We start from the raw sequence: 27713 nt of genomic DNA on the forward strand, positions 1-27713 counted from the left end.
AAAGTAGTGCTGAGTTGTCTTCCCATCAGGAAGTGTGCTCAACTACATCCAGTGGCTGCTATCGGTGTTGATCTGTAACTCAGAAGAGCAAGGAATGGATCTGCCTGCTGTAGGATTTTCTTGGCTATTTGTACAGCTGTGTCAGCCTCTCCTTTCACATGTGGGTTGCTAGTAATATGATCAAAATCATATTTCATTTGGGATGACTTAAATTCTGCTGCAGTGAATTGTGGTCTGTTATCCATCACCAGTTGTTCTGGAATACTGAAGTGAGCAAAAGTGCACTTCAATTTCTTGATAACATTGCAACATGTTACGTCTGTCAAGTACATTATTTCTATATACATGGAAAAACAGTTCATGATGACCAGGTAATGATGTCCTCTGAATTCACATAAATCTGCAGCTAGTCTCTTCCAAGGTCTGTCAGGTAGAGGTATTTGTTCACTGCATGGTTCAGAATCGTCTCTTAAGTGGATTTGTACTGGATTGCCTCTCAAAAGTCCTATATCATCAAATCCTCCATTGAGTTCTTCCACCTTTTTCACTGGGCCCATCATGGCTGCCACGCTGCAGCTGAGAAGATTATTCGTCTTTGACCCTTTGACCACATGCATTCTGAATGCATAGCTTTTGTCTTTGTAAGATGTTTCTGTGGTGGACTGGCTCATGCAGTTCAGAATGTCTCCGGTAACTTCAGCTCTGGGAGCGATGAAGGTAATTGTAAATCCCTTCTGAGATGCCTGTGACATCAGCTCCTGAGTCAATTTTAAAGTCAATAGTCTTGCCAAGAATATTCAGTTTCACTCTCCAGGCAAGATCTATCTCATCACAAGTGATAGATCCCAGAAACAATGGCTCTTGATTGTCTGTAATATGAGTCAACTCCCTGACTGTTTTGATGTGGCAAACAGCTGCAAAATGTGCATATTTTGTGCATATATTACACCACGTACCTCTGGCTGGACATACATCAACTTGTGGGATGTGAGTTTTTTCACACCATAGGCTGGAATTTGTCCCTCTTTTCCCGGGAGTTCTCTCCCCTTGTCTCATGGTTTTATGATAATGACTTCTAACACTCTAGTGTCTGTTTATAGCCCCTAAAGAGACAAGATGGGTGTAATATTTTCATGTTTTGTATTTCCAAAAATCACAGTTTTCAGCCAGCATATGCAGAGTGCTTATAAAACATTCAATATTTCCCCCTGGTTTTTGAATTCTATAATGGAAACATGCTTTTTCATAAAACAAATTTCTCTGAGGTATAAAGCATGCACCAAACATAGCCATTTCATAGTCATCTTTGTGACAGTCTTCAGTAAAGTCAAAGGATTTAAAAATATGCTCTGCTTGTTTCTCCACAGAATAAATTAAAGACAATGCCTGCATATCTCCAGTTTCTTAGTGCAGCTTGGTAGCAATGCAAAATCTTTGCAAAATATTTTAAACTGTTTCCGGTCTGTCCATTTTGAAGGTTTGTCAAAGCTGAAGGTCTCTGGGGCATTAAAGAGTGGCATGTTAATGAGATCCTGCCACCTCTGTGGTTGTTTCTTGTGTCTGCAGCCATTGTTGCTGTTCATAGACTTTAAGGCTAGAAAGGACCATCATGATAATTTAGTCTGACTTCCTGCATATTGCAGGACACAGAATCTCACCCACCGGCTTCTATAATAGACCCCTAAACTGTGGCTGAGTTACTGCAGTCCTCAAATCATGGTTTAAAGCAGGGATCGGCAATCTTTGGCACGCAGCACCCTTGCGGGCCGGGCCGGTTTGTTTACCGGCAGCCTCTGCAGGTTATGCAGATCGCAGCTCCCACTGGCCACGGTTCACCGTCCCAGGCCAATGTGGGCTGCGGGAAGTGGTGCGAGCAGAGGAATGTGCTGGCCGCCGCTTCCTGCAGCCCCCATTGGCCTGGAATGGCGAACCGCAGCCAGTGGGAGCCATGATCAGCCTAACCTGCTGATGCTGCAGGTAAACAAACCGGCCTGGCTTTCCAGGGGGCTTACCCTGGAGGGCTGCATGCCATAGGTTGCCTATCCCTGGTTTAAAGACTTCAAGTTAAAGAGAATCCACCACTTACACTAGTTTAAACTTGCAAGTGATTCATGCCCCATGCTGCAGAGGAAAGTGAAAAAAAAAAATCCAGGATCTCTGCCAATCTGAGCCGGGGAAAAATTCCTTCCCAACTCCAAATATGGTGATCAGTTAGACCCTGAGCATGTGGGCAAGCCCCACCAGCCAGACACCTGGGAAAGAATTCTCAGTAGTAACTCAAAGCCCTCCCCATCACTGACCATGGGGGATATTTGCTACTAGCAGTCACAGATCGGCTACATGCCATGTACGTGAAATCTCATCATACTATCCCCTCCATGAACTTATCAAGCTCAGTCTTGAAGCCTGTTAGGTTTTTTGCCCCACTGCTCCCCTTGGAAGGCTGTTCCAGAACTTCACTCCTCTAATGGTTACAAACTTTCACCTAATTTCAAGCCTAAACTTGTAGATGGCTAGTTTATAGCCATTTGTTCTTGTGTCCACTTTGGTGCTTAACTTAAATAACTCCTCTCCCTCCCTGGTATTTATCCCTCTGATCTATTTATAGGTAGCAATCATATCTCCCCTCAGCCTTCTTTTGGCTCGGCTAAGCAAGCCAAGCTCCTTGAGTCTCCTCGTAGAAGGTAGGTTTTCATTCCTTGGATCATCCTAGTAGCCCTTCTCTGTTTCTGTTCTTTGTTTATTCCTGACACCATGTCATGTATTTCTGTACCAGCGATGGACTGGTCACAGAGCTTGCTTATTATACACACCAAATGTGTTCGTCATAAGATCCTTTAATGCTCTGCCAGGTATGGCTGAGGTTAATTTAAATAAGGTATTTTACACACCTCGTGGCTGCACTGAATAATACTGTTTAGCATCCCGCTACAGCTGCTGCTAGTGAATGAAATACAAGCCACTTTTCTGCTTGTTGCTAGGTGTTAGACCCGCAACGGTCCAAATTAGTGCCTGGCCATTGGTTCAATATACTCAGATTGAAAAGGGCAATGAATATCTTCGCCGTGATTACGTAGCCATCTATCTGAATTCTGCTAGTATTTCAATTTAGTCTTTTCAAAATACATAGATTAGGGGTTTGATCCAATGTCCATTGAAATCAGTGAGTCTGTCCATTGATTTCAGTGAGCTATGGATGAGAATTTAGGAAAGTAACAAAATTATGCATACAACATAATAAAATGTCTTGCTTATTTATTATTCCCTTCATTTGAGGAGCTCTGAGTCTTTTTAAAAACTGGGTGACTATTTTAAAGATGGGAAGACTGAACAACAGAGAGGTCAAGTGACTTGCCTGAGCTCACAAACTGAATCAGCAGCACTATCAAGATCCAAACTCATGTCACTTGTGTCCCACTGCAATCACAGGAAAGCTCTGCCTGCCATTAGAAAAACACCATCTTTTTGTACCTATTCTTTATGAGATGACATTGGCTTTCCTTCTGAACAGAGATTTTCACACAATTTGAGACATTTCCTCCTCCCTGTGTTTGTCTCTACACAAGAACACTTGGGGGCATTCAGTGCTGGGTGACATTTTATACACCATTTTATATCACTGGCAGTGTACCTTTCACTGATATTTGCTACCTCCTCTGGGGATGGGCACTTGCTTTGATTTCTCTTTTTCTGAAAAGGACGTGTGTCAACACGATGCCACCAGAGCTGAGGTTATCCTCTCAGATGCTGGCTGGCTTTGTTTGAAATTTCATCAGGATGCTGTTCTTGAAATGAAGTTGCATCTTTGTGGGAATTAGCTCTGTTTGCAAAACCATTCATGAATTAAATCTTGCATAATCAATGACAGTGTTATAGTTATAGACATTCCAAAGGGCTTTACAAACTCTGTGTGTGTGGTGTGTGAGTGTACTCTACATGTGTGTGTGTGTATAAGAATTAGTTCATTCCTCAGAGAAATTCAGCCACCTCCAGGGCGGAATTCTGCTCCCTCTCAAATCTATCTAGCTACATTCTCATACTGTGCTTTGCAAATACACAGACTCCCCTCTTTCCTCTTCCCCCACAGCTTTACATTATCCACTCAAAACAAATGATGCCTCCAACCCTTGAATTCATTTACAATATTTTCAAAGCTTCCTGTACAGAATATTGTGTTTGGATTTTAATTTACCTCAGTACTAGTTCCCACCCCATCATGCTGATGTGGATTACCTTTGGAGGAAGGGGAAAAAAAGACAACCAAAAAACAAACTAAAAATCACCATGTTTTTATCCAAATTTCGGCTTGTTTGGTTTTTTTATACCCAAGCGTCTTCACACTAAATTTAAACAGATCCTCATCCTACTCATTGAGAGATCGTGACCCACTTTAGCATTTTTATACTCTGCAATAAGATCCCCAATTCTGCCTTTTCTCCAGAATGTAAAGGATGGAACCCATCTCCCCCACAGCCCATCACAGCCAAGACTTTCCTTTGATCAATTTACCAGCTCTATTCTGCATCTCAAGATATTTCATCAGATGTTCATAAACCTCTGTCAGATCTGGGTGGCATCCTGGCCTCAGTGAAGTCGATGTGAGTTTTGCTATTGACTTCAATAGGGTCAGGATTTCACCTGTAGTGGTTAAGTATAGAGGGTATGTCATTGCTGCTTCAAAATTCAACAGGGTTAGTCAAGTTGACACTGAGGCATCAACATCAACCGTCTTACGCACCTAAATATACATGCTTTGACCTTGGTAATGGGAGAGCAAGTGCCAGCTGGAATGATTTGCAACTTATTATTCAAAAGTTTGTGTTCCTGGATGACTGTGGGACACCAACTAAAGCACCTTGAGAGACTTCAGAGTCCAGGTAACTCCCTTCATGGGGCAATAGCATTTGTCGGTGATAGCACTGGTACTCATCCATGGAGTTTAGAGCTCTTCCCTCACTCTATGAATTGTCCATGAGCAGATCACAATTTGTTGTGGTGGTTTGTGATCTGAAATTGTTCGACAAGTACTTTTTTCAAGCACGTTTCAGTCTCTGGTCTGCTCATACTGGATTTGCTGTGAGAATTCATTCAAGTCTATGAGATTTGAAAGATGATACCCAAGCCAAGTGACTGCTCACCTGAGGGCACCTATATGCTGCACGAGCCTTTTGGTGGCATGTAGAGTGTAGTCCCATGCTGCAGTGTAGACGGTGAGGCACTACTTAGGTGAATAAATACACACCCGGGTATGTACCCTACAGGACCCTCCTTTCACCCAAGCAGTGCCTCCTCATCTACACTGCTATTTTTAGCAGTGTAGTGTCCTCTGCCCCCTCCCCGCCAACGCTGGAGTCTTTCCCCCTTCAGGGAAAGACTCTGGTAGAGGTGAGGCAGTAGGGAAAGGCTCCAGCCGCTCCCTGCTGCAGGAGTCTTTCTGTGAGGCTGGGAAAGGCTCATGAAAGCCTCCAGCAGCTCCCCACCGCTGAGCCTTTCTCCGTCGCCTCCTGCTTGCCAGTGTCTTTCACCGAGGTATATAGCCGCACACTGCAGTGTGGACACGGCCTCCTTTGCACCGCAGCGTGTAGTTACACGTACCCTACATGCTGCCACAAGAGGTGTGCAGTGCAGACGGACCCTCAGCACCGGCTCTGTCCTCAGATTGCATGACCTAACCTTTGTAAATGGCTTGTGCTCTGAGTGAATTTCCTTTCCTCGTGACGTTGATTTTGCTTGGAGGCTCACCGAATCGAGGCTATGGGCCCAGCATGTGCTCTCCGTGCACATTCATCCAAATGGAACACTGCACACCTGAGTGTTTTTGGAGCAGGGAGGGACGACACTGGTGCAAGTCGGGGGGGCTGACTCAAAATGCAATTCCGAATGTGGGGGAAAAAAACACTCTAGAAGGAGCTTTCCAGTAATGCTAAGACCCCATTTACATCAACGGACGTTTGATTGGGTTTATAAACACCAAATGTGCCCAGATGCTGCATCTGGGGGTAAGAAAGGTCTCTAGCATCTTTCCCAGATTAGGGGCTATTCCCATGTAAAAGCCAAAGAATAGTCTTTATCTTTCATGCCCCTTCTGTAAAATACGTAGCCCTCCATGGCTCACAGGACCCAGAAACTACAGCTGTGCCTACTCCAACTCCTAAGATTAGCCTGGTTATGCTGACGGGGCAGCCCAGATTTTACAATACTGGAATTCCTATGTTCCCTCCACTTCCTTATGGGGTGACTAGTTGGCTCCTAAACGCCAGTCCAGTCAAAGAAGTCTTACACCAGACATTCTAATGTTTCTGTCTCTTCCAAACAAACGGCTGGAGGCTGTCTGGAATGCGTTGTATGTTACAGAGCTATTGAACAGTTGAGTTTCATTGGTGCATTTTGCACCTTGCTGTGGTTTAATCCTATTTCCAATAAAAGGCAAAGAGACATTAACATCAGCTGGTAGAGAACTTGACCCAAAGACCTTGCAGCCTTTTGAGGAGACACAACCCTCATATAAAGAGCTGGGTGTTCATGCTCCTCTTCCTATTCATTATGGTCAAAGTCTGAGCTCATGTCTGTTTCTTAACGCACAAAGAGTCTATAAATTTAGGGATGTTTGAGTCTTGCGTTTCCTTAAGTGAAATGTCACATTATGATAAGACTCTGCTGTATGAATGTTGGCTTTTTGAGATCCTATCTCAGAAAAGATGCTAGAGCTATTTTGGGCTCTGCAATTACACCCCACAAATAAATCCTCCGCTACTATAGAAATACAATATCACCAAAAAAAGCAGCAGCAAATAGGATTTTACTTTACATTGGAGAAGACATGATGTCACTTTAGTTTTTTATTACCAGTATAATTGTAACAGATTTATTTAACCATTTATTCAGCAGCTAGTTTGCAGAGCCTCTTGGGGCTGCTGCTGATGTTGGAGAGCTGATAGAATTATTTATCTGATAAATGCAAAAGATAATTTGATTTAAAAATTGTTTTGAGGATCTGAAAAAGCCACAGCATACATGCCACATTTCTTTTAAGATTCCAAGAGGATGTAGAATCTGATCTCTGAATTTGTATATTTTCACCTTTAGACTCTTGAAATGATCTTTTTTTGATGATTTTTTTAAAATTAATTTTATTCTTAAACTAAATAGAGCTACATGTTGCAGTCATTAAGGCCCTGGTCCAGTAAAGCATTGAAGCAGGTGTGTGACTTTAAGCACATGAGTAATCCCGCTGGTTTACACATTTAGGCTATATATTTGTGGAAGACCCTGATTCACCAAATCACATAAGTCTCATTAAAATCTCTGTGCTTAAAATCAGACATATGCTTTGATGAATGGGAGTGAATTTCACAAGATGATTTAAGCAAAAATGTGCTTAAGTGCTTTACTGGATCAGAGCTTATTAGAGCAAAACTCACATTGAAATCTATCCATAATTTACCCAGTGGTTTACATGAACATATATAAATCTTGCACACTATTCCTTGTGATTATTGTTGTGACACATATGACACATGGTAGCATTCATGCTCCTGGATTGGATGATTTCTAAACCCAGAAAAATCTTTGCAGATGGCTATCTGAACTCTTGTCATGTCAGTGTTCATGAAAATACGCTTTCTGATATTTTCTCTTTTCACAAAATACAACGTTTGTGGAACGTGAATGAAAAGAGTCTCAAGTTCTGTTGAAACAGGTTTGTGGCTTCTTTTCCAACAAATGTTTGTGAATATTTCTTTGCTTGTGTTTAGTTAGGACCCTGTCTCCCAGTCACAGAATGTCTGGTGCAAATTAAACTGAAACGTGATTTGATCTCGCTTCCTAATTTTAGCTGAGAAACTCAAAGGGCTATATTAGTGCAATGTATTATGTTCCCAAGATATATTCAGTATAGGAAAACACTTCAAAACACCACTGTATCCAAAGATGGTCTGGCTAGAGAAGGATCTGACAGCCGCATCCAACCAGATGTGAAAATACCCACCACGTCTAGGTAGCGAATACTGAAAGAGTCACAGAGTATACTATTTTATTAACTATGGATGGATACTTTGTATTTTCAAAGACTTTTTCTTGAGGCATCTCACCAGTGATTTAAGCTCCCGAGTCCCCTGTGAGAGGCATAAATAATTAGTAACCATATTTTACACATGGAGAGGTTAAAGCACCAGTTTTTTAGTGTGGTCTTAACGCACAGAAACCAGCCAAGACTCTGATGCAGGTGAAGTCAGAAAATTCCACTGCTATCCCTACTCTAAGCTTTCTTCCCATCTCAAGCTGCACAAGGCAGTCACTCTAGCATGACCATGGTTCCTCCGTTGCCCAGAGGAGATCTGTAATCGCCCACCCCAGAATATGTTACTTTTGCTGGTGTGTGTTTTTCTGGCCTCTCTTCTCACTTCTTCTTCCTGCTATGCCACCAGCCCAAGCCAAAACCACCTTCCACAGCTTGACCACCTCACAGGCAGAAGGTCACACGTGCGTGTTTTCTGCTTGTTGAGAAGAAGTTGAGAAGTGTAATACAAGAAGTTGACACAGTCTCCACTTAGCCCATGCTGTCACCACAGTGCCTCATCATCATCATTGTAATTATTCCCTCACCCCAGAATTATTTATTTATTGATGGTGTTAAATGGCCTTGTCAAAAGCAACTCTTTTCAGACCATTAACACCACAATGGATGATTGTTTTCCACCACACCCCATTAATAATTCCCACAGCCTGCTGGCGTAGGCAACCCCAGTTCCAAGGGCTCTTGTGGGGAAACAGTGTTGTTAGCGGTAGTGATAACGATAGGAGTCTCTTCTTGGAGCAGTGTGCACTCATTAATCTAAGGGAACGATCGTGTCTTCTCACACAGTGCATAGCTTTTTCCGTTCGAGAAGCTACTCCTCATTTTAAGTCTTTGTAAAGCCCAAGTCAAGGAAAGGGATAAATAACTCCAGGTTGCTTCAAGGGAGAGCAAATGTCCCAATGAGTAGTCTGCCAACACACTGATGAATTTTTAAATGAATTTCATCATTTGAGAACGCTTCAGCATCCCCACCCTTCAATCTGTTTAGTTTATTAAAGAGGAGGTTAAAAGGTGACTTGATCGTGGTGTAAAAGTACAGTACCTACATGGGGAAGAGATATCTGATAGTAGACAGCTCTTTAATCTAGAAAAAAAGGCACATAATGAGTTCCAGTGTTTGGATAGTAAAGCTGGACAAATACAGAGTAGAAATAATGTGATTTTTTTTTAACAGTGCAGGTACTTAAACATTAGAAAAACTTACTTGGGGACACAGTGGATTTTCCATCAGTTGGAGTCTTCTAAAGTTTCTAAAAGAGATGTTGCAGCTCCAACTGAAGTTATGGAGTTGATGCAGAAATTACTGGGTGAGATTCTTTGGCCTTCTGTTCTGCAGGAGGTCAGAATAGATTATTATAAATATCACTTCTGGCCTTAAAATCCATGAATCTGTGGGGGCTGAGAAAGCTTCCCCTCCTGCACATCTTTCCAGCCTTCTAAGTATAAACAGGAGAGACAAGATTTGATATTCCTGCTATTTCCATGTAAAAGGAAAACAAGCAGAATACCTTTGACCCATCTGAAAACAAAACAGAAAGCAAGTCCAGGCCTTATACATTTTCCTTAAGAAGCAAGAAATAGGGAACATTTTCTCCCCTTTTGCATATCACCTTTAAGGCTATGAGCATATATCATTCTCATCCACCCTGACAAAGCACATCCATCTAACTACAGTATGAATGGAAGTGCCACTCTCCAAATTGAATGCACGAGAAAATCAGCATTGTTCAATCAAAAGCTAAGGTTTGTCAAGTGAAGAATAAAGCCACTTTATTAAACAACTCTAGCACTGATTTTCCCTGGTGGGTGGTGGTGGTCTGGGAAGGAAAGTGTAAGATTTCTGGGAGAAAAAAGGATGAGAGAGATCTCCATGTCAAAGATGGGTTTATTTTGCATGACAAGAGCCGGATGGGGAGTGCAGGAATATTGCTTTCCCTCCAGAGCAAGCATCAGAAAGTTTTCAAAAGATGTTAATGTATAACTCTGGGTTTTTAAAATTTTTTATTTATGGCTTTTGCTTCAATGAAAGGTGCTCAGCAAATAGCTCTGGAGGTGGAAGTTCTCTTTCTCCCCCCTCCTCTCCCAGGAGAGGTGCAGCACGGGTAGAGGGCAGTGGCAGTGATAGATTCCTCTTGATGCTCCATCCCATTTCAGTTCTTGGTCCTACTTCTGAGACAGTCAATGAGCAGGTGTCAATTGTGCTGATTATTTTAATTATTTGGGTCTCTGTCCATTAGGAACTAGACTGAGAACCCTCCAACTCATTTCACATAGATTACCAAACAGACGTCAATTGGAAACCAAGTATGGTCAATGAAGACTTGCCTGATATCGTAATAAACCATTCCCCCAAATATTTCAGTACTTATACTGGGGACCCAGAGAAGAGAGGCTCCAACTCTTATTTCCAGTCTCCCGAGGCTCCTAATCCCTGAAAATCTGCACGGCTGTTTCCTTCAAATTCTTCTGTTCCTGCATGTAGCACATCTTGTTGCTTTCCCCTCTTCAAAGTAACAAGAATAGGGCACTTATTTAAATGGATAAATCTGCACTTTCTCTCTTTTTCAGAGATGAGATCTAATCACGTTTTTGTTTAGCCATGAGATGACTGAGGCATTTTGCTCTCCAGAGACCCTCAGGAATAATTCTCCTTTTGGCTTCGATGGCCATCTTTTTTTGAGTCTATAAAACAGTTTGCTGTGCTCTTCAGAACTGACTATATGTATATTCTGATTACTGAAAAGGTCATTTGGAGGACATGTTCCACAGCTTTTAATGGAGATTATGTTCTAAATGCAAACACTGAAGAGAGGTTGATAAGGGTTTAAAGGCATTAAACTTGTTCACTTGGTAAAAGCACAAAACCCCAAGGTTAAGTCTGATAATTTTCTATTAGCTTAGCACAAAATTTCTGCACAAATGTTAAGCCTTTTGAATATTAACAGATCCTTAATTCGAAGAGTCTTTTTGCATCACTATTTCATTTTTCTGCTATTAAACCAAGAAACTCACACTCTAGTATTTAGTAGAGATGGGAAAACTTCAAAAGGTTTAATAGTTTGGTTTAGATAAATACCTACAAGTTTGGATGTTTATTTGAATGGGTCTTCAAAAGTGAGTGGGGAATTTCTTGCAAAGAGGCTGTCTTAGGGTGTCTGGCACTTTCTGCTTCCAGCTAAGTGAGAAATACAGGCTGCGAGAATGTCCCATTCTCAGATTTTATGGCATTTCTATTTCTGATACTATAAGGAACCTGGAAGTGCAGAGGCTCATGAAAATTAAAGGAGACAAGCAATAAAAACCAGGAATCTTTTTGAACCTCCAGAAAGATTTGCTTTGGATTTGATTCAAGTTGTAAACCAAGATTCTCATCTGATCTTTTTTTCTTTCTTTCTACAGATTGTCATTCCCTGAGACCACAATCTGCCTTCACTTACATTGCTGCAACCTCATTGAAATCAATGTGCTATATTATTATAGGTGGGGCTGAATTACCATGATTTATAACCCTGTGCTTCTATATGCCATTACTGGGGTGGGGGAGTTTGAACTGGAAGAGTTTGGGTTTGAAACAAAGGATGGTCCTGTGATAAAGGTGCTGGCTGGGACTCACAAGATCCAGGTTCACCTTGGACAAGTCATTTAATCTTGCTCTGCCCATTTGTCTGTCTTCTCTACTTAGGTCTCTTTGAGGCAGGGACTGTCTCTTACTGTGTATTAGTCTATTACATATTTATGTTATGGTAGCATGCTGAGACCTTAAACAAGACAGGGACCCATTGTGCTAGCAGCCGTAGAAAGTCTGGTGACCACATGATGATGTATCTACACATCAGGATGCCAAAACAGTAGGGATTCCACTCCAAAGATGGAATGCATGTGGCAGAAGAGGGCCTAGGGCTTCAGTGTCTTCAGGTCACAGAATATGGGTTCTTTTGGGGCAGTTTCTCAATAGGAATGATGAATTTGGATTGAAATTTCATCCTGATATTGTCATTATGTTACATCATTCAAGGCAGATTCAGCATATTCAAACTGGGCTTTTTTTGGACAGGCATGCAATTTCCTCTGAACTGTTTACCCATCCCACGTACTTTCTAGGTTACAGTTTTATAGCATCAGTATACCATAGCACTTTTAGGGCAGCATGTGCCATGGCAGGTAGTGAACCCGGTGCTAGCATTTCTATTATGAATCTCATTTCTGAACAGAGTTGAGCCTGACTTATATCTGGCTCCAGATTCCCACCTCTCCTTTCTCTAAATACTCCTGAGCATGGGCAAGTTCAGATTTGGTTTGGTCTGTTATGGAGATAAAGGCCACAGAGGCAATTCAGAGTTAGACTGAGATTCCAATTCTACACTCCTCCAAAAATCAGGGGTTGTCAGGTCTGGGTCCTCCTGCTCAAGCTAGTCATTAATATTTAGGGATCTTTACCAGGGTCGAGCAAAACCTTTATTACAAATCCTGAAATCTTAGCCAGACTTCTGCAATAGTTTCATCAAGGTTCACAAACCTTTTGTGCAAAACTGGGATGAGTTATGCTTCAGGCTGAAGCCTTGTGACATGAAGGTCTCCAACAGTTTCAAAACCGATGAAACTTGGTGACTCACACCCCAATGGCAGTTGGCAAGTATCTCACTGCTCTCATTTTGGGAACATTCACTCTAGGTGAGTTTCTGGATTGTAGGATGGGAAAAATTACAGGTTTGAACTGAAAAACCTGGATATTTCTGGAATTGTTTCAAGGGATGGCTGAATGGGTTCAGAAAAAATAAGAACAACTCAAAACCCATTGAATCATTTTCTGAGATTAAAACAAACAAACAAACAAAAAAAACCCCACCCATTTTTTTTTTTAGTTATTTGGTGGTGCAGTGCCAAATCTTGCAGTATTTAGGGACAGATTTTTTAAGGTATTTAATGTGAGTTAGGTGCCTAAATACCAGTTAAAATAGTCCTTAATCCTGATGCAGGACAAATCCCCATTGATTTTAGTTTGTAAGGACTGAGAACAGAATGCAAGATTTGACATGACTGGGGTGGTTGAGTGGAGGGGGAATAATCTTTGGTTAAAGATGACCGTCAAAGGAACAATATACATTCAAGTCCTTATTTGCTTCTTTAGGATATATAAAGAAGGTCTGAAAGGTGTTTGTTTTGTTTTGTATACTGCTTGGTTTTATACTTTAGAAACATCGGGTCCTGATTTGCCTGTTTTTGTTGGATGACTCATTGGCAGATTGGAGAACCAGTAAAGCTTGAAAAACTTCAGCCATTGACAATAGAACAGATTTTTAGTCAGGCTGTTTAAAACACTTTGGACATGACAAACACTTAGGAAAAAACCCACTTTGCAAAAGATTCAGCACCCGCCACTTCCCTCAAATCAAGACTGTGAACTCCTGCTCTAGTTCTTTTGTTATCAAAGCAAAAACTCAGGAGACAAGACTTGGTATTTCTGATATTTCAAAGTAAAAAAAAAAGTAATTTAAAAATCATTTTACATCAAAAAGAAGCCCCCCAAAAGTACATTTCCCTCTCCCTGCTTTCCTCCAGGTAACCTTTAATGAAGAGGCCACCAGGATACAGGGGCATTGGATTCTATTCTTACACTCTCTCTGTGACTTTTCTTCATCTAGAATGTGGGGATAATACTCCTCTTCCGCTCCTACCCAGCGCTATTGTGTAACCCAGTGGTGAGTGTGTGTTAAAGGTCCCCTTCTGTACTGATCCACAGAAAATATGAGTCTGTCATAGCCCTGGCTAGCAAGGCATGACTCCTTAGTTCAAATTGTAGAAGTTCATGATTTTAGCTCTGGAGCTCCTTGGTCCAATCTCTATTGTGTCAGCCAAGGTGGTGTCTACCACAGTTGCAAAGCTGAACTTGTTGTTTGTAAAGCTGTCTGAGATCCTTGAATGGAAGGTGTTTGCATGCCCTTGTTTATGGCCAGAAGTTACACCATACTAGAGAAGCGATTCCCACTCCCTGTAATTCTGACCTGACTGAAATCAGAGAGTACTGGGCATCTCATGAGAACCTGGAACAAGTTTCTTGCTTATTTTAGGATCAAGTAGGCCCAAAGCATGTGCAACTGACTAAATTGTTCTTTTGAATCTAATTTTTCTTTTTTCTTTAGCTTTCCAGGGGCAATGATTCATCTTATTTAATATTCTGAGCATTAAAATAAAGGCCTACAGCCAAATTCATCTCTAGTGTAACCCTACAGAGTTTGGGCACCAAGATAAATCCACACCAAGAGAAGAGGGAGTTACATTAAAGATGAGTATAGGCTGTTTTGCTTTTCTACAGGCACACTTTGAAGTGAAACTCCATCACCATGAGAACAAGCTTCTTTTTCTTTTATCTCCCCAAGTCCAAATCATGACCAATAAGGTTCCACTCACATCAAGCAATTTAAACAATAACGAAGTTGAACTTCCTGCCATGAAAAAAACTCAACTTGCAGCTTGACTGCTGGGTAGAATTTCACAGGTCTCGCAGAAAGCGAAGCATGAAACTATCCTGTGGAATTGCAAACAGCTTATCAGACAGACAGAGAGAGAGAGAGAATGTGCCTTGCACAGTCTGAGCCGAGCAGAGTACTCCATATTGCAGGCAAATGTGGTGCAAAAAATCCAAACCATTAATCAAGCACTGACAGAACACTCTGGAAAGTAGAGTGTCAAATGGGAGGGGCTGCACAGTGATAGCTCCATCCAAATGGCCTCAGAACAAAACCAGCTGTAGTAGTGTTCATAGCCGTGGAAATATTTTACTTACGTTTGCGCTAAACGTTTGGAAATTTGTATTGGTCTGAGGAGAAGTCTGTGCTGGATGAGAGTGACGCGGACAATGCACATTGCCATGTCAAGTTTGATTTATAAAGGTCATTTGTCAACCACTCCGCTCCCCGACTCTCCCTGCATAGTTTTTTATGCAAAGCGAATGAATTAAGCAACCTTCCCTAAGCTAGAAGAATTCTGCACATCTGGTGATGCTAATGTCTCACATGATGTGTATCCAGATGTCTACTTAGAGAAGGTGGATGAAAATTCAACTTGTTTATGTACAGTGCTTGCTGACTTGAATCTTGGCAATCTGTGCAATAGAGCTTTTTGTCAAAATAATGTTGTTTTGTCTCCAGTTTCCCTCCTTTTTATGTTCCTTCTGCTCTGGAAAAAATACTGTATAAGGCAGGAAAAAACCATTTTGGCTGCATTTTATAAATAAGAACAATAATAGCCTATGAAATTGCAGGCACAATGCAGATTTGACCTGTGTGAAGTCTGGGGTTTGTCTCCTGGTTCAGTTGTGTGCAATTGGCTATGGAAAGTCACTGGGAAGAGTTTTTAAAAGCGAGCGCCTCATTTTGCAGAGACACTTTTAAGAGGGCTACCTGGAGGCATGTTTAAGCCATGTAGTGACCACTCGTGTAAGACAATAGATTCTGAGCTCAGTGACACTGGTGTAAAGCGAGAATAACTCCACTGACTTAAGTGGAGTTATTTCTAGTTTCTATCAGTGTCACAGAATCCAACCTATAATTACAATTGTGCTGGAAAGGAAAAGATCCCAGGATTATTTGCCTAGCACTATATGATATTGCAGTGAAACCGACATCAATGACGAATTAGGAAAGCAAATGCACAGGCAATCAACTGGGAGGTTTAACATTCCTTCTGTTTCCTTCTGTTCTAAGGAACAAACAGGCCCCTCTTTTCACCAAGCAGTTGGTGTAGGACCTCTTCTCCATACATGAAAACATTAGTCCCCAAAACACCCAAAGGCCTTGATCATTTTCTTGTACTAGCCAGGGATCATCTTCCTGAGCTGCTCAAAGAAGAAGTTGGTACCTGGCACACTTCTCCTCCAACAAAGTCCTAATTTGTGCATGCATAGACTAGACCCAGTCTCCCACAGCACACACAACCTGCTCCTTTATCATTAGGCCAAGGCCTTGAAAACAGGGCTGGCTGAGCCTCTTGCACTTTGAGTTGGGCTGTTCAAAGAGCCTAAAGGAGTCAGGCTCCTGACTCCTTTGAAAGTGGAGTTCATGAACCTTTTTGCTGTGATTTATACCCATTGTTTGGCTTTCCCCCTCCCCCAAAGGTATTCCAATTAAAAAGGAAAGTTTATTTGATCTGTGCGATGTATAAGGGAATGAAAAGCCCTCTCAGAAGCCAGGCTTGAGGTATACGGGTGCCCTGAGTATACAGGACATAGACGGCATTTATTATTGCTTTGGAATTCCTTTCTCTACCCATCCACACTCCTCCTTCCCTGACTCAGTACAATGGCTACAAAGTCTTCAGCCAGACTTTTCAATTTTCTGGCCGCCACAACTAGGGCCAGATAGTCCCAAGAGCTCGCCACGTTGGGTGCAGGTTGGATGCTGAGCACCATGGAAAATCCAGCCCTTACTGAGGAGTCTAAATGGGAGCTGGGGTTTTTTGTGTGTGTTTGTTTGTTTTTTGGCAAAACTGGCCCCAATGTGGGTGTCAAACCCTGGGAAGTCCAGCCCCTCATCTCTGTCTGCTTTCTGCAGCATTTTCCTCCCTACATTGTCACTATTATTGTTGTTTTCTCTATTTAGATTGCAGCAACACCCACCGTGCTCTAGGTGCTTTCGAAACACAAAGGAAGGCACAGTCCTTTCCCCAAAGAGCGTACAGTCTAGAGAGACAAAGGGAAAGGGATACAACATACAAGCAGGTTTCAGAGCAGCAGCTGTGTTAGTCTGTTTCCGCAAAAAGAACAGGAGTACTTGTGGCACCTTAGAGACCAACAAATTTATTTGAGCATAAGCTTTTGTGAGCTACAGAGATGTACATGCATTTCTAACTGTGATTGGTCACATTGACTTCGCTGGAACTACTCATGATGCATAAAGTTAAGCATGTGCATCAGGCTTCCCAGGATCAGGACTGTCACAGGGTGAGCTGGCTCTTAAACCCAAACCATCTTAATCTGTATCTGTGCCAAGTTTAGCTCGCCTCCCCAGGTGAAGGCAATTAAGAGCAGTGCTGTTACTAAGCCAGGCCTACTGAGGGAATAAGAGCAGGCTGTGGGGAAAGGGGAATCTGATCAGGGAGAGGAGACTCGGGAATCAGTACATGACCAAGAGTGGGAGGCTAGCCAAGAAAGGACTCGGGAGGAGGCTGAGGCTGAGAGAGTATAACAGGCTCAGAGAAAAAGTAGCGTAAACTGAGATTATGGGGGCAGATAGCCTGGATGTCTAGGTTTCCAAGGCTGGGACCCTACAGCAGAAGGTGGGAATAGGTTCTCCCTCAGCTGCTGCCCTGTGAGGGAGGGTTCAGTTGACCCTGCTTACAGGGAACCTTGCTACCTAGCAAGGGGACACAGTGACCCCTGAAAACAAATGGAGGGAGAAGGGACTGAGCCCAGGAGTGCTAGAAAACTGCTGAAAGAAGAAAGACCCGTGGGGAGGAAGCGCTGTGCCGAGGGAGATCAGGGTGGAAGATTTGTGTTTGGATTTCTGGTTGCACAGTGGAAGACGGTGGACTTTTACGTTACATAGCTGGAGGGCTAAGTCACTTTCCTTAGCAGCCAGAATAAACCATTGGATGAAGGGAAACTGAGGTAAATGCAGGGTCTGATGCCTTGTGCAGAGACACCTTGCTACAAGGACTAAAGTAACCAGGAGCATGGCTAATTAATGTTATATGTTGTTTTATTGGTTTGTATTAAAACAAAAAGAAAAGGAGTACTTGTGGCACCTTAGAGACTAACCAATTTATTAGAGCATAAGCTTTCGTGAGCTGTAGCTGTAGCTCACGAAAGCTTATGCTCTAATAAATTGGTTAGTCTCTAAGGTGCCACAAGTACTCCTTTTCTTTTTGCGAATACAGACTAACACGGCTGTTATTCTGAAACATGTATTAAAACAGTGGTTCCCAAACATTTTACTAAGGTGAACCCACCAACTGGATTTTGTCTGCTTTTGCGACTCATCATTACTTACGTACACCCTCCGCCCTGGCACCACAACCCAAATCCCAGCCCAGTGCAGACGGGAGGCCCTGGGAGAAGGGGGAGTTGGAGAACGAGCCTGCCCCAAACTCACCTGCAACGGCAGCTCCTATTCTGGGCCTGGCTCCCGAGGCTGGGCGAGGCATCCTGGAACATAGAGTCACAGTGCCATTCAGGTTTGCCTGGCCATCCTCGGGGCTTACTCGCCTGCTCTCTGGAGCCTGAAGAGAAATGTATGCTTGCTTAAAAGAGAAGGCAGGGACCCATTCATGAGTCATTTAAAAGTGGACTGGGCAGAGCTCTGAAGAACATATCATAGGGATTTATCCTGTAGTGGCAGGGGGTTGTACTGGATGATCCAATAGGTCTTTCTCCTCTCTAATTTCTTTGATTCTGGGAGTTATTTTAGTGTACTGAAATGATAATGGTAGCATTTATGGATTTTTATGCACAGTGAGTTAATATAGCTGATGAATGCTATTTCCATAACATTTGCATTACATTTCTTATTGCATTACATTTCCTATCGCCGCAGAATAATTTCCATGAAATTAAACCTGTCGTAAAAAAAAAAAAATTAATTGAACCTGCCACTGCTGGGTCATGGGGAAAAGCCAATGTGCTGGACCTGGAGGTGGGCAACGAGAGCTCATACATAGAGGTTGAACTTCAAGGAGCTGCTCTGTTTGCCAAATGCCAAGATGGAAGCTGAGGTCTGGCATACAGTTGTTTCTTGAGGTTATGCAGGTCTCCACACAAAGCTCTTATTTGCTCTGACCACTCATCCTTCAGCTTCCGCAGAAGCCTGTCAATGCCCCTTTAAGTACTGGGCAGAGGGTGCACCTGAGTGACATATTCCCCGTTCCCCCAGGGGATGAGTGCATTGGCTCCTGCAGGCTCCATGGGTGCGCATGTTTCTGAAGCTAACTCCCCGGCAAAGCAACACAGCCATGACAGCTCTGACAAGGAGCCAAGAGGAATGAATTCCAGGTCAAGCGTCCCTCAGCAGAAAGCCCTCAGCTGAAAGGAGTCCTGAGATGTAGACCTGTATCCTTCAATCTGCTTTGTGCATGTGTGTGTGTGGACCCTGCACCGGCATCTTGAAAGATAAGGGCCACGTATGCCACAGCAAGAGCCTCTCAGGTTCTTGCTTGCTGTGAAGGTGTATAGGGTGCGAGACACCTCTTACATAATGGTGCCCTAGGCCACCTGGAGCATTAAAGGCACCTGGAAGTGAAGAGGAAGCCAGTGCAGAGACCTGAGCACCAGGGTCGTGTGTATCCTCCTCATACCTACTGGAAAGTAGTTATTGCACTCAGCCATTAGCAGAAGCTTCCCCCAGTGGGCTATGAGAGGAGCCTAAGTAACATGCATTGTGGTAATCTAGCTTGGATACGACCAAGACATGGAGACTGCTCTGAGGCCTGTCTTAGAGAGTAGCAAGTGCAGCCGCCAGGCTGTCCATAGGTACAGAAAGATACTCTGGCCATGGCTGCTACCTGACAACCCAGGAGCAATGATGCAGGCAGACAGACCCCTTAGAGCCATTTTTTAGTGGGATAAGGTTGTTTACAACTCCATGGAGTGCTGTGGAGTAGAGCTGACTACACCATGAATACAGTTTTCAGGTGCCAAACTGGTTAAATTCCTGCTGCTTTATTGCACCTTAAAAACACCAGCAAAGCTTGGACTTCTGAACAGCCCTTTGTCCTGAATACAGCTAGTTTAGCAAAGTTGATGGGGCTCCCTATCTGCTCTTCTGCTGCTAAGAATTTCAGGCTCATCTCAATTCTATTTTTTTTTAGCACATTAAAAAGCCAGTCCGCTGCACGGGCAGGTAATACAATCAGCAAGCTCTTACTGGGCATCTTAGTTTTCACAGTCAAATGCACTGAGGATGCAGAAATAATCATTTCGAGCTAGACCCACTTATGGGTTACCCTCTGACTGGTAATCCCTCAAGGTGGCTGTGGTTTAATTAAAGGTATGCACTGGTGAGGAGATAATTGTAACATTCTCTGGATGGCTAGCCCTCATTTGCACCATGTATAGATTTAATCATCTATAATATATCAAAGGGCCATGCTAAGTTTTAACGTACAGATAAATGAAGAGCACACTGGGCTGCCGCTCAGTACATGCGTTTCAATTAAGCACTGCTCATTGGGGTGATGGTTAAATGAGTTATGTCCGAGGCTTGCAGCTGCTTCACTAGATTAAGGAAAGATTATTTTTTAACATCACAATTCAGAAGAATAAATGGTGCACAATTCAGATATCCAACACTGAATGGGATGGGAATGTAGGAAGGGCTGCATTCCATTACTGGCTTGATTATACCTAATAGGTAAATGTTGATCTACAGAAGAAGTTAGTCTGCAATGGAAGTTCTGCAGAACTTGGGTCAACTTGAACTGTTCATTCCAAATGGCAATCAGGGTAAGGTTACTGGTCGTGGTAATTTTTTGTTTCCAGCTCATCTGACTTGTTTCCTGCAGATTCTAAAACATAGAACATGGTGAGAAATAATAGAGGCTCATAGCTATTGAATACTATCCTATTGTTATACACTACGGTTATAGATGGGGAAAGGGGTAAACTGGTACACAAGGAGTATGAGAGATTTTGAAAAGAATATAAAGGGGATAGTAAGGAGAGATTTTGGGGAGAGGGAGTGGAAAGGAGATGGAGAATTCACATTGGATTGAAAGGGAGTTTTGCTTGATTACCAAAGGTTTTGGCCCATTATTAAGTATTTAATGGCCAAGAGTGTGTTTCTTTTAGGAGCCATTTCATATGTGAGATGGTTTTATAAATTGACACTGATCAAGCAAAATGCGTAACTTGTCAGACACAGTCAATGTATTAGCAGTCTGATTATTAATATTTGTATTGGAGGCTGGCCAAGATCATGGCCCCATTGTGCTAGGTGCTGTATATACCTGCAGCATGACACGGCCTCTGTCCTGAAGACAATCCTAACAGGCAAGATAATCAAAGTGTAGGAGAAAAGACTGCAATATAAAAACAAAGTACACTAGTTCTTAACACTAGTGGTGGTAGAATTAGTCTGCACTACAAGGGTCCAGTCTTGCACCCAATGAAGACAAAAGAATTTTCCTATTGGTTTCCTATTGCAGCAGGCCCTAAATCCCTTGTAAATTACAGGGGAGACATTTTTAAGGTTTACACCCTATCTCTAGCAGGCTGGTGTTATTAACTCTTTGTAAGTCATTGATCGGTAACTACTGAGATAATGTTGCCCAGATAGATTTATGTTCATTGTGTGGCCAAAACCAAGCAAGCTCCCAGGGGATCCCACCACAGCCCCGCATTGGCAGTACCTACTGTATCTAATCTCCTGCACTCTACCAAAACTCACAATCAAGACAAATACCTGGTGACAAGTGATTGATCTGCAATTCCTCACAAACAGAAGCCTCCCCTCAAACCAAGATCCTAGAGGGGAAGGGTAGAACAGTTGTATCATTTCCCCCTGTTACGTGACAACTTAGCATGCCGTGCAATAAAAGACATAACATTCAATTGACCTTTTGCTTATCTATAAATGTAGACTGAGCTACACAGACCCCAATTCACCAAGGAGCCATTTCAGAGAAATTTATTTCCTTTTACTAGCCATAAAAATAAATTGCTCTGCACAAAGAATAGACACCAGAAATACCCTTCCTTGCCTCTTCCCACCAGTAATAAGATTATTATGAAGGAGATGTTTTCTCTGGGCAATCATGGCTAGCCAGTGTGTTATCAAATTTTTATCTCATCGAATTGCAACACAGAGATATAGTGTTCTGGAGAGATTTCACACATCATGCTGGCCTTCTGTAACCTTTCCAGTATGTGTATGCAGAGCAAGCTGGATGCTGGGATTGGCCTCTGTTCTTGCAAGGATAGTTTTTCCACATTTAAGTCCGCTTGTGAACATCTTACTTAACAGCCCTTGAAGAAAAGGAACAATCCTTCCATGATGTATCGGTCTATTTGGACTGGCTGTTCTGAAAGGCAATGGGAGATTAATGCAATAAGCCAAAATGCTTATCTACCTTATTCCTCTTCATGGAGTCCAGGAATAGGCTTGTGGATATTAATCTTTCTTGGATTTTAATTGAAGCAGATGGCTCATTTGTTTCCATGCTTTGACTCAGCTTTCTCAAATGATATGTACAGTGAAAAGTATGGGAATGTCCCATCCCCGCTCCTTGATTACAATCAGCATATCATTGTGGTTATTGTTTCATTTCTTTACTGTGAACTGCTGTTTCCATCACCCATGATGTATTTTACAGTTGGATGGACAGGTACCAAGGAGTGAGGCATTCTGGTGGGGAGGACAATACAGGAGACCTGGATGCTATTCCCAGCAATGTAACTGACTTGCTGTGTGACCCTGGGCACGTCACTTACCACCTCTCTTTCCCTTCCCATCCTTTGTCTTGTCTGATGGTGAGCTCTTTAAGACAGTGACTTTCTCTCACTATATTTTTGATTAGGGCCCTGCACAGAGGGGCCCTGAGCACAGATGCGGGCTCTAGGTGCTACTGTAATACTTATAAAGGAGAAATGAGGTGATGTGCTGAATTGTTGTCAGATTCAAGAATAGTGTTATTGCTCATAAATAATAATTGTACCCAGCTCTTCTGTAGCACTTTTCATCAGCAGATCTCAAATCACTTGACAAAGGAGGTCGGTCTCCTAATCCCTATGGCCTCCAGCAATAGAACCCAGGAGTTCTGACTTCCTATCCTTTGCCTCCCTCTGTTTGGACAATAGACTGCACTTCCTTAGTACCTTCCAGCTAAGGATCTCACAGTACTGTACAAATCAAAAGGAAATTAGCCTCACCCCTCTCCAGTGAGTTAGATGGTATTATCCTTTCTTTTTACACCTGGGGAAACCAAGGCACCAAACGACATATCCGAAGCTACAGCATGCATCAGCGGAAGAGCCAGACAAAGGATTCATGTCTTCTGACTCCCTATCCTGTGCTTGAACCACAAGACCTCCATTCCTCCCAGGAGTGGCGCTAGGGAGGTCAGTCTGGGGTGGTTACCAGCTAATGCTTTCAGTTACGGTTCTCAAATGTGCCTTTAATTTAGATACAATCAGGCATTTGGTATATGCTCACTAAATATCTATTGATTGCAAACATATTTGAGATTAAACTGTTATGTAATGGTGATTAATCTATTACATCATTAACCCTCAAAACAATGTTTTGAGTTCTCACAAGGTACTAATTTAGCAACTGATGGGCTGATTAAATCTACATGAAATGCATATTTAGAACGTTGATTTAAAGGGTTACCTTCAGGCATTCAGTCCCTATAGGTACATATTTCAAGACAGATATTGCAAACCACATTTCCTGTTCAATGGTCCCTGAAGTTATAAACTATACCCTGTGCTCCACAAAGCCACAGCACAACCAACATCTTTCTTCTAACTCATGTCCAATGTGTGTATTTGTGTGTGTGTGTGTATATAATTGAATTAACTTCTCCTCCTTCTTCCAGTTTTAAGCTCAGTTTGGCAATTAAACCTAAAGCCCTGTTCAGACCTTTGTGCTAGTGTATACTAACTATACTGATGTAGTTACACTAGTGCAAAGCTGTAATGTAGACATTCACTGAGAAGTTTTCAATGGTGCAAATTAATCTGGTAAAATACTGATCTAATCTACTCTCTGGCTTTGCGTTGGGCCAGCATGTGTATATTAGGGACTTCTGAGCTGAATGCCTTTAATTTAGATCAGGCCTGATGCAGATATAAACCCCTGCAACTATCATTAATTTCTCTAATAAGAATATTTGAAGAGTAGGTCAACTTCCTTTCTCCCTTTTCCATGGCTCTTAAACAATTCTACGGCTTCTCTTGAGGAAGGAAGAAGTCATTCTAGAAACGATGACTAATTCAGTCAGTGAACTCATATGCCTGCTTGATATGGATTATGCATCTAGTTCAGATACCAGAATAAAGAAGTCATCACCAGCTGTCAGGTTGGAGGGAGGTTGCCAGTGGAGTTCCTCAGGGATCAGTTTTGGGACCAATCTTATTAATCTTTTTATTACTGATCTCGGCACAAAAAGTGGGAGTGTGCTAATAAAGTTTGTGGATGATACAAAGCTGGGAGGTATTGCCAATTTAGAGAAAGACTGGGATATCATACAGGAGGATCTGGATGACCTTGTAAACTGGAGTAATAGTAATAGGATGAAATTTAATCATGAGAAGTGTAAGGTCATGCATTTAGGGATTCATAACAAGAATTTTAGTTATAAACTGGGGACGCATCAATTAGAAGTAACGGAGGAGGAGAAGGACCTTGGAGTATTGGTTGACCACAGGATGACTATGAGCTGCCAATGTGAGATGGCTGCAAAAAAAGCTAGTGCGGTCTTGGGATGCATCAGGTGAGGTATTTGCAGTAGAGATAAGGAGGTGTTAGTACCGTTATACAAGGCACTGGTGAAACCTCACCAGGAACACTGTGTGCAGTTCTGGTCTCCCATGCTTAAGAAGGATGAATTCAAACTGGAACAGGTACAGAGAAGCGCTACTAGGATGATCCGAGGAATGGAAAACCTGTCTTACGAAAGGAGACTCAAGGAGCTTGGCTTGTTTAGCCTAACTAAAAGAAGGTTGAGGGGAGATATGATTGCTCTCTATAAATATATGAGAGGGATAAATATCGGAGAGAGAGAGGAATTATTTAAGCTCAGTACCAATGTGGACACAAGAACAAATGGATATAAACTGGCCATCGGGACGTTTAGACTTGAAATTAGACAAAGGTTTCTAACCATCAGAGGAGTGAAATTCTGGAATAGCCTTCCAAGAGAAGCAGTGGGGGCAAAAGACCTATCTGGCTTTAAGATTAAACTCGATAAGTTTATGGAGGAGATGGTATGATGGGATAAGATGATTTTGGCAATTAATTGATCTTTAAATATTCATGGTAAATAGGACTAATGGCCTGTGATGGGATGTTGGATGGGGTGGGATCTGAGTTACTACAGAGAATTCTTTCCTGGGTATCTGGCTGGTGAATCTTGCCCGTATGCTCAGGGTTCAGCTGATCGCCATATTTGGGGTCGGGAAGTAATTTTCCTCCAGGGCAGATTGGAAGAGGCCCTGGGAGTTTTTCGCCTTCCTCTGTAGCATGGGGCATGGGTCACTTGCTGGAGGATTCTCTGCTCCTTGAAGTCTTTAAACCATGATTTGAGAATTCCAATAGCTCAGACACAGGTGAGAGGTTTATTGCAGGAGTGGGTGGGTGAGATTCTGTGGCCTGCGTTGTGCAGGAAGTCAGAGTAGATGATCATAATGGTCCCTTCTGACCTTAATATCTATGAATCTATGAATCCAGCTGGTGCTTCACACCTCATGGGTGAAATTGACACCCAGCCATGCTCACTGAGCTCCCTCCATTACTCACAGGCATAGAGGGCTGGGTTCTGATTTGCACTGTAGCCCCTTTACAGGCTCTAGCTACAAATACAGACCTTAAAATGATGCTGTTTGGTGTCAGCAGGCCATAGCACAACTGAGAATTAGATTTGTAGCGTCCAAAATTCCACTCAGTTTCTTAGTTTCTTTTTCTTGTCTCCCTCCTGACCCTTTCCTCCCGAGGGATGAATTACCTCTAAAACAAACACACATTTCTAAGCATTATGTCATTTCTGGGCAGCAGCCAGCGGATAAGGTTAGCACCGTTGTCATCAGAACCAGCGTGGGCTGTCTCCATGGTGAGTGACAGTGGATACTTGGGACGTATTTTATTTTTTGCTTGTATATTTTTGGCTAAAAACATCCCTAGATAGCCTCAGGACAGAGCGAGAGTGAGAAATACAAATGAAGTTGCTACGTTCTCATCATCTGTCCATTTTCTCTTATTTTCAGCTTTGCAACCACCCCAAAGTGTGAAATATGGGCCCTGTGACTACCTGGGTTTTTTTCATGGCACCTACTGAAGAGAGAGACACAAATGCATCGAGCAATGAAGATCAATTGGCGTGTTTCATTTTTCAGTGCATTTGTCCTGCTTATTTAGCTGAATCAAATAGCAAAGATAATGTGATTTTCAGTTTGTCGGGTGTGAGGCTTTTAAACACAATGGTGGGTGGCTGGGTTGGTGAGCTGGCAGCTGGTGTGCTGACGCCGCTGGCTGTCATGCTGGCTAATATTGATTCACTCTTTCCTTGTACTCCTACATTTGTCTGTCTGTATCCAACTCTTGTCTCACACTTAGATTGTAAACTCTTTGGGGCAGGGACCATCTTTTCGTTCTGTGTTTGTACAGTGCCTAGCACGATGCGGTCCTGGCCCATGACTAGGGCTCCTGGTTGCTACAACAATACAAATAATAATAATGTTCCCAACTACCTTCTCTTCCTGCTGCCCGCCGCTTTCATGTGCCTTTTTGTGATGTATTTGTACTTAGTCTTCCTCACCTGGGAATTTAAGCCCATTTTTGCAGATCCAAGAGATATGGATAATTCTGATAAGCATCCGAGTTATGCCTTTGGGGTTTTCTTTTTTTTTGGGGTGGGGGTGGGGGTGGGTGTCTCTTCACTACTTATGGAAAACTCCAGATGTCAATCACAGTTTCATAGAGTTTAAAGCCAGATGGGACCATTAGATCATTTAGTCTGACCTCCTGTATGTCACAGGCCAGTACAATTCACCTAGATACTCCTAAGAAGACCAAGCTGTTGTGTACCACTGGCAGAGAACAGGAGAGAGTGAGGTGCCACCAATGCCCAAGGCCCCTGCAAGGGCAGGAGATTGATATGGTGAGATATGTTCTGATGAGCCTAGCAGGCAAGTCACCCCCTTGCTGCAGAGGATGTGAAATAACCCAAAGGTCCTTGCCAATCTGACTTCCTGACGCCAGATTTGCTGATCAAGACAATAGCAGGGTGCTTGCTTGAACACCAGCTTCGTATTATACTCTATATCAGAGATATTAATAAGTGGCTATCAGAGCTAGAGTGCAGTTCTGGCTATCAGTTATGGGGAGATTTCCCCCACATTTCCTGTCTGTGGAGGAAGTTCCCTTTATTGACATGGAATATGGGGCTTGAAGTTGGGGGGGAAGTGTCCTTAAAGTGTCTAATAAACACTTCAGGCACTTGGAAAACCCTGAAATCCTCCCAGCCCTCACTTTGCAGAAATGCACCTAAATCTTTTATACTTTCCAGTTAATTTCCTCAACTCAGCAGCCTGGAAGTTCACGTAACAACAAGTCACTCTGCAAACAGCATTCAGGTGAATTTTGATCAGAGGATTGTAACTGTCTGACAAATGAAGGGTTTCTGCATGATTGGTTTTTAAAGACAGAGGAGCAAGGGAGAAAGAGCAGCTAAGCACAGAACAGAAATCTGCATTCCTGTCTCCACTGTTTGGCCCGAAGGCCTGTGTAGCTCAGCAGGTGATGTAGTCCATGAAAAATTTAACAAGATTAAAAATGGTTGATGGGGTTAAAAACAGGCACTAGCCTTCCCCAAAGGCAATTCAGCCACTTTGGGCAATTACACGCAGATATTGGGCTTAATTCACCCCTGCACCAGCAGGAACTGGGGCATGCTAGGGAAGATTTATCCTGGGGGTTGAATGGGGATA

Source organism: Lepidochelys kempii, chromosome 10, assembly GCF_965140265.1.
Source record: "Lepidochelys kempii isolate rLepKem1 chromosome 10, rLepKem1.hap2, whole genome shotgun sequence".
In the NCBI taxonomy this organism is placed as follows: domain Eukaryota; kingdom Metazoa; phylum Chordata; order Testudines; family Cheloniidae; genus Lepidochelys; species Lepidochelys kempii.